This window comes from Natator depressus, chromosome 7 (genome assembly GCF_965152275.1).
Source record: "Natator depressus isolate rNatDep1 chromosome 7, rNatDep2.hap1, whole genome shotgun sequence".
Classification (NCBI taxonomy): Eukaryota; Metazoa; Chordata; order Testudines; family Cheloniidae; genus Natator; species Natator depressus.
Window position 1 is genome coordinate 90,018,887 of NC_134240.1, and position 7,570 is coordinate 90,026,456.

A 7,570-nucleotide genomic window follows, 5' to 3' on the forward strand; every position below is an offset into this window, starting at 1 on the left:
GGACAAGGTTTGGTAAAAAGCCTCACCAATTTGCCTAGGTGACTACAGACCCAGACCCTTGGATCTTAAGAACAATGAACAATCCTCCCAACACTTGCACACCCCCCCCTTTCCAGGGAAATGTTGGATAAAAAGCCTCACCAATCTGCATAGGTGACCACAGACCCAAAGCCTTGGATCTGAGAACAATGAAAAAGCATTCAGTTTTCTTACAAAAAGACTTTTAATAGAAATAGAAGTAAATAGAAATAAAAAAAATCCCCCCTGTAAAGTCAGGATGGTAGATACTTTACAGGGTAATTAGATTCAAAACATAGAGAACCCCTCTAGGCAAAAACCTTAAGTTACAAAAAAGATACACAGACAGAAATAGTTATTCTATTCAGCACAATTCTTTTCTCAGCCATTTAAAGAAATCATAATCTAACACATACCTAGCTAGATTACTTACTAAAAGTTCTAAGGCTTCATTCCTGGTCTATCCCCGGCAAAGACAAAATGTAGACAGACACACAAACCCTTTGTTTCTCTCCCTCCTACCAGCTTTTGAAAGTATCTTGTCTCCTCATTGGTCATTTTGGTCAGGTGCCAGAGAGGTTACCTTTAGCTTCTGAACCCTTTACAGGTGAGAGGAGACTTCCTCTGGCCAGGAGGGATTTTAAAGGGGTTTACCCTTCCCTTTATATTTATGACACGCCCCCCAAATCTCAGCTAGGGTGAAACACTGGCTGGGATTTCTTCCTGGAGCTCTAGGAAAACAGAGTTTAAAAGACACATGCATCTCTAAATATACTACCAAGTACATAAAGACTAGCAATATTTTCTACATCTCAAGGACGATTTTAACCAGTTGATTCTGGGAAACTTTCACGGGAGAGTGCATCAGCCACTTTGTTAGAAGCTCCTGAGATGTGTTGGATGTCGAAATCAAAATCTTGGAGAGCTAAACTCCACCGAAGAAGTTTTTTGTTATTTTCTTTGACGGTGTGAAGCCACTTCAGTGCAGCATGGTCGGTTTGCAGGTGGAAACGCCGTCCCCAAACATATGGGCGTAGCTTTTCCAGAGCGTAGACAATGGCGTAACATTCTTTTTCAGTGACTGACCAGTGGCTTTCCCTCTCAGACAGTTTTTTGCTGAGAAACACTACAGGGTGGAATTCTTGATCAGGTCCTTTCTGCATTAAAACTGCTCCCACACCACGCTCGGACGCATCTGTGGTTACTAGGAACGGTTTGTCAAAGTCTGGGGCCCTTAGTACAGGGTCAGACATGAGTGTCGCTTTAAGCTTGTTAAAGGCCTTCTGACACTTTTCGGTCCACTGAACAGCATTTGGCTGTTTCTTTTTGGTTAGGTCTGTCAGTGGGGCGGCGATTTGGCTGTATTGCGGTACAAATAGTCTGTAATAACCGGCCAAGCCTAAGAAGGATTGAACCTGTTTCTTTGACTTTGGGACAGGCCACTTTTGGATAGCATCCACTTTGGCCTGTAGGGGGCTGATAGTTCCTTGACCCACCTGGTGTCCAAGGTAAGTCACTCTGTTTAGGCCTATTTGACACTTCTTAGCCTTAACAGTTAGTCCTGCCTCCCTTATGCGCTCAAGGACTTTTTGTAGATGTTCCAGGTGGTCTGCCCAGGAATCCGAAAATATGGCCACATCGTCAAGGTAGGCGACTGCATATTCTCCTAATCCTGCTAGGAGACCATCTACAAGTCTTTGGAAGGTGGCGGGTGCATTTCGCAGCCCGAAAGGGAGTACATTAAATTCATACAGCCCGAGATGTGTGGTGAAGGCTGACCTTTCCTTGGCAGACTCATCTAGCGGTACCTGCCAGTACCCCTTGGTTAAGTCCAAGGTAGAGATGAACTGGGCCCGTCCCAGTTTCTCTAATAGTTCATCTGTGTGTGGCATTGGATAGTTGTCTGGGCGAGTTACAGCATTTAGCTTACGGTAGTCCACGCAAAAACGTATTTCCCCATCTGGTTTGGGAACTAGAACCACTGGAGATGCCCATACACTTTCAGAGGGGCGGATTACCCCCATCTGTAACATATCCCGGATCTCCCGTTCTATAGCAGTTTTAGCTTGAGGAGACACTCGGTAAGGTTGGACTCTAATTGGGCAAGCATTACCTGTGTCAATGGAGTGGTATGCCCGTTCAGTCAGTCCTGGGGTGGCTGAGAAGTTGGCACGTAGCTAGTGCACAGCTCCTGGATCTGCTGTCGCTGCATATGCCCAAGGGTCATGGAGAAGTTCACCTCTTCCACACCACCAGCACATTTCCCTTCGTAGTAGACACCTTCAGGCCACTCAGCGTCGTCTCCTCCCTGGGCTGTAAACTGACAAACCTTTAAGTCTCTGGAATAAAAGGGCTTTAGAGAATTAATATGGTACACCTTAGGCTTTCGGTTGGAGGTGGGGAATGCTATGAGATAATTAACAGCTCCCAGGCGCTCCTGGACCGTGAATGGCCCTTCCCACGATGCTTCCATTTTATGGGCCTGGAGCGCCTTTAAGACCATGACCTGGTCCCCTACTTTGAAGGAACGCTCTCTGGCATGTTTATCATACCAGGCTTTTTGCTCTTTTTGAGCATCCTGTAAGTTTTCTTTAGCAAGGGCTAAAGAGGTTCGGAGGGTGTTTTGTAGGTTGGTTACAAAGTCCAGAATGTTAGTTCCTGGAGAAGGTGTAAATCCCTCCCATTGCTGCTTCACCAACTGCAATGGCCCCTTAACCTCATGGCCATATACAAGTTCAAATGGGGAAAACCCTAAACTGGGGTGTGGTACGGCTCTGTAGGCAAAGAGCAACTGCTGCAACACTAGGTCCCAATCATTGGAGTGCTCATTTACGAATTTACGTATCATGGCCCCCAAAGTTCCATTAAATTTCTCCACCATGCCATTTGTTTGATGGTGGTAAGGAGTGGCAACCAAGTGATTTACCCCATGAGCTTCCCAAAGGTTTTTCATAGTTCCTGCCAGGAAATTAGTCCCTGCATCTGTGAGGATGTCGGAGGGCCAACCTACCCTGGCAAAAATGTCTGCTAGTGCCTGGCACACACTTTTAGCCCTGGTGTTGCTTAGAGCTACTGCTTCCGGCCATCGGGTGGCAAAATCCATGAAAGTCAGTATGTACTGCTTTCCTCTGGGTGTCTTTTTCAGAAAAGGACCCAGAATATCCACAGCTACTCGCTGAAATGGAACTTCAATGATGGGGAGTGGCTGGAGAGGGGCTTTGACCTGGTCTTGGGGCTTTCCCACTCTTTGGCACACCTCACAAGACTGGATATAGGTAGAAACATCCTTGCCCATTCCCTCCCAGTGGAATGACCCCCCCAAATGGTCTTTGGTCCTGTTCACCCCAGCATGGCCACTAGGGTGATCATGGGCTAAGCTCAAGAGCTTGGCCCGGTATTTAGTTGGAACTACCAACTGTCTCTGAGGATGCCAGTCTTCCTGGTGTCCACCAGAAAGAGTTTCCTTGTATAAAAGTCCTCTTTCTACAACAAACCTGGATCGATTAGAAGAGCTGAGAGGCGGTGGGTTGCTCCGTGCCGCCGTCCAAGCTCTCTGGAGGCTTTCATCTGCTTCCTGTTCGGTCTGGAACTGTTCCCTTGATGCTGGAGACATCAGTTCCTCATTGGATTGTGGACCTAGGCTTGGTCCCTCTGGAAGCGATATAGGGGATGGAGCTGTTTCTGTTGACTGTGAACCGCTCTCCGCTGGTGTACTATGTTGGGGTTCAGGCTCCGGCTGAGCCTCTTGTGTCGGGTTATCGGCTGCTGCCAGTTCAGGGTCGGTGGGGCCCTCTGGTGTTGAGGTTGCAAGTACTGGATTCAGTGCTGGCAATGGGTCTGGTGTTGGTTGTTCGGCTGGTTCCGGTTCTGGGACTGGTTCCGTCTGGGTCTCTGGGACTGGATCCACTACTGCTGTTGCAGACATTGGTCTGGGGTCCGGGTCCATCACCTCTGACCGGGTCCTGATAGAAGTTTCCGGAACAGAGCTAGGCCTCACGGCTTGTTTAGCCTGGCTGCGGGTGACCATTCCTACCCTCTTGGCCTGCTTCACATGATTGGCCAAGTCTTCCCCCAACAGCATGGGGATGGGATAATCATCATAGTCTGAAAAAGTCCACGTTCCTGACCAGCCCTTGTACTGGACAGGCAACTTGGCTGTAGGCAAATCGAAAGAGTTGGACTTGAAGGGTTGAATTGTCACTTGGATCTCTGGGTTGATTAACTTGGGGTCCACTAAGGAAGCATGGATAGCTGACACTTGTGCTCCGGTGTCCCTCCACGCGGTGACCTTCTTCCCGCCCACACTCACAGTTTCCCTCCGCTCCAAGGGTATCTGGGCCTGTGGACCTCTGGTGTGATTCCGGTGCAATGAACTGTAATCTGTTGGGGTTCTTGGGGCAGTTGGCCTTTACATGCCCCAGCTCGTTACATTTAAAACATCGTCCAGCTGACGGGTCACTGGGGCAAGGAGGGTTGCTGGAGAACAGGGTGGTGGGACGATAAGGGGTCTGGAGGGTTCCTTGGGAGGTAGGTGGGGCTTTGGGCGGCCCCCGGTAATAGGGTGTGTCCTGGGGTTGTCCCTTCTGGTCTCCGCTCCAACTGCGACCAGTTTTTTTCTTCTCTGCCACCTCCACCCATCTGGCTCCAATCTCTCCTGCCTCGATTACAGTTTGGGGCTTCCCATCTAGGATGTACCTTTCTATTTCTTCAGGAACACCCTCTAAGAATTGTTCCATTTGCATTAGGAAGGGCAAATTTACTGGAGATTCAACACTTGCTCCGGATATCCAGGCATCCCAATGTTTCACAATGTGGTAGGCATGTCGGGTAAATGACACGTCTGGTTTCCACCTTAGGGCTCTGAACCTCCGACGAGACTGCTCGGGTGTTATCCCCATTCTGACTCTTGCCTTGGATTTAAACAGTTCATACTTGTTCATGTGTTCTTTAGGCATTTCAGCTGCCACCTCAGCTAAGGGTCCACTGAGCTGTGGCCTCAGCTCTACCATGTATTGGTCAGTAGAGATGTTGTACCCAAGGCAGGCCCTTTCGAAGTTTTCTAGGAAGGCCTCAGTATCATCGCCTGCCTTGTAGGTGGGGAACTTTCTGGGATGGGAAGTGGTACTTGGAGAAGGATTGCTAGGGTTTGTTGGGATATTCTGCTGAGCCTTTATCTTCTCTTTCTCCTCCAGTTCTTTATCCCTTGCTTCCATAGCTCTCCTGTGAGCAGCCGCTTGGTGTTGTTCTGCCTCTTTTGCTGCCTCCCTTTCTTGTTCCTTCTCCTCCTCCTTCAGCCGCATGAGTTCTATCTGTCTTTCATGTTCCCTTTGTCTTTCCTCAGCCTGAAATCTGGTTAATTCCAGCTGTAGTCAAGCCGCGGATTTGGTCATTCTAACCTCTCTGTTTTTAACTAACTTTACACCCAAAGTTTAGAAATAAACAAAAAACTTGGCTGTAAAATTTTGCTGTGCTGGAATAGAATACCTATTCTCCGATAGTGATTGTCAGCCTACAGAAAAAGACAATTCCCTTGTCTCTGCTCTGGGCCCACATCAAAGCAAAAAACTTCCAACTACTTAGAAACCTGTTTACCCAGCCCAAAGAAAAAACAAGTTTCCTTTTTAAACTTGTGCTCCTTGTAAAAAATCAAAATCCCCCCCAAAAAAAAAAAACCCTGCCACTTTTGTCTCCAGGCAAATGGGTAGAACACCCCCCCCTTCTATTTACTTTTAGGGAAAAAAAAAACCTCTGGGTTGGAAGACTGTGAATTTCCCTGAAGGAGTTAAGTACCCTGCCTCCAGGCAAAGAAAACCTGCAATTCACAAAGATAATCCCCTTTTGTCTCTGCTTGGCCACAAAGCAGAGAAAAACAAGCTGCTTTCTGGACTTCCTTTCCAAAGGAAAAAAAAAAATCTCCTTTTTTAAAATCTGTATTTCTAGTTCAAAAAATCTCAACTGGATCTCAAAATGATTTCAGGTTAATCCCACCACTCTGCCACCATGTCAAGGTTCCTCCCCCACTCTGAACTCTAGGGTACAGATGTGGGGACCTGCATGAAAAACCTCCTAAGCTTATCTTTACCAGCTTAGGTCAAAACTTCTCCAAGGTACAAAATATTCCACCCTTTTGTCCTTGGATTGGCCGCTACCACCACCAAACAAATACTGGTTACTGGGGAAGAGCTGTTTGGACACGTCTTTCCCCCCAAAATACTTCCCAAAACCTTGCACCCCACTTCCTGGACAAGGTTTGGTAAAAAGCCTCACCAATTTGCCTAGGTGACTACAGACCCAGACCCTTGGATCTTAAGAACGATGAACAATCCTCCCAACACTTGCACCCCCCCCCTTTCCAGGGAAATGTTGGATAAAAAGCCTCACCAATTTGCATAGGTGACCACAGACCCAAAGCCTTGGATCTGAGAACAATGAAAAAGCATTCAGTTTTCTTACAAAAAGACTTTTAATAGAAATAGAAGTAAATAGAAATAAAAAAAAAATCCCCCCTGTAAAATCAGGATGGTAAATACCTTACAGGGTAATTAGATTCAAAACATAGAGAACCCCTCTAGGCAAAAACCTTAAGTTACAAAAAAGATACACAGACAGAAATAGTTATTCTATTCAGCACAATTCTTTTCTCAGCCATTTAAAGAAATCATAATCTAACACATACCTAGCTAGATTACTTACTAAAAGTTCTAAGGCTTCATTCCTGGTCTATCCCCAGCAAAGACAGAATATAGATAGACATACATACCCTTTCTTTCTCTCCCTCCTCCCAGCTTTTGAAAGTATCTTGTCTCCTCATTGGTCATTTTGGTCAGGTGCCAGCGAGGTTACCTTTAGCTTCTTAACCCTTTACAGGTGAGAGGAGATTTCCTCTGGCCAGGAGGGATTTTAAAGGGGTTTACCCTTCCCTTTATATTTATGACAGTATCTGCCTGCCTTTTGGCTGCCTTCTTCACTAGCTCAGCCCCACACCTGTCAGCTCTCATGCAATCATGTTCGGCTGGCAAACATTTTCCTTTCATTTACATTTCTTAGCTGAGGCTTTTAGGCTGCTCTGTGGAAGTTGCTTCTCTTAAGTCTCCCAGATGGCTATTGTATCAGGTAGGTATGGACAAAATCTGTATTTAGAGCCTCTGCTCATAAGATCACTACAAAAGTTTTTTTCTCCTGCTGATAATAGCTCATCTTAACTAATTAGCCTCTCACAGTTGGTATGGTAACTTCCAACTTATCTGTATGTGTGTGTGTGTATATATATATATATATCTTACTATGTGTTCCATTCTATGCATCCGATGAATAGAGCTGTAGCCCATGAAAGCTTATGCTCTAGTAAATTTGTTAGTCTCTAAGGTGCCACAAGTCCTCCTGTTCTTTTTGTGGATACAGACTAACACGGCTGCTACTCTGAAATCTGCTCCTATAGTAAGGCCCTAACCCGTCTTGCTCTGGCCTGCATTTCCAACCTTACTGCATATCACATTCCCTTCTCCAGGCCCCCAGTAATGCCAGCATTCACTCCTATTATGGTCTCCCCTCC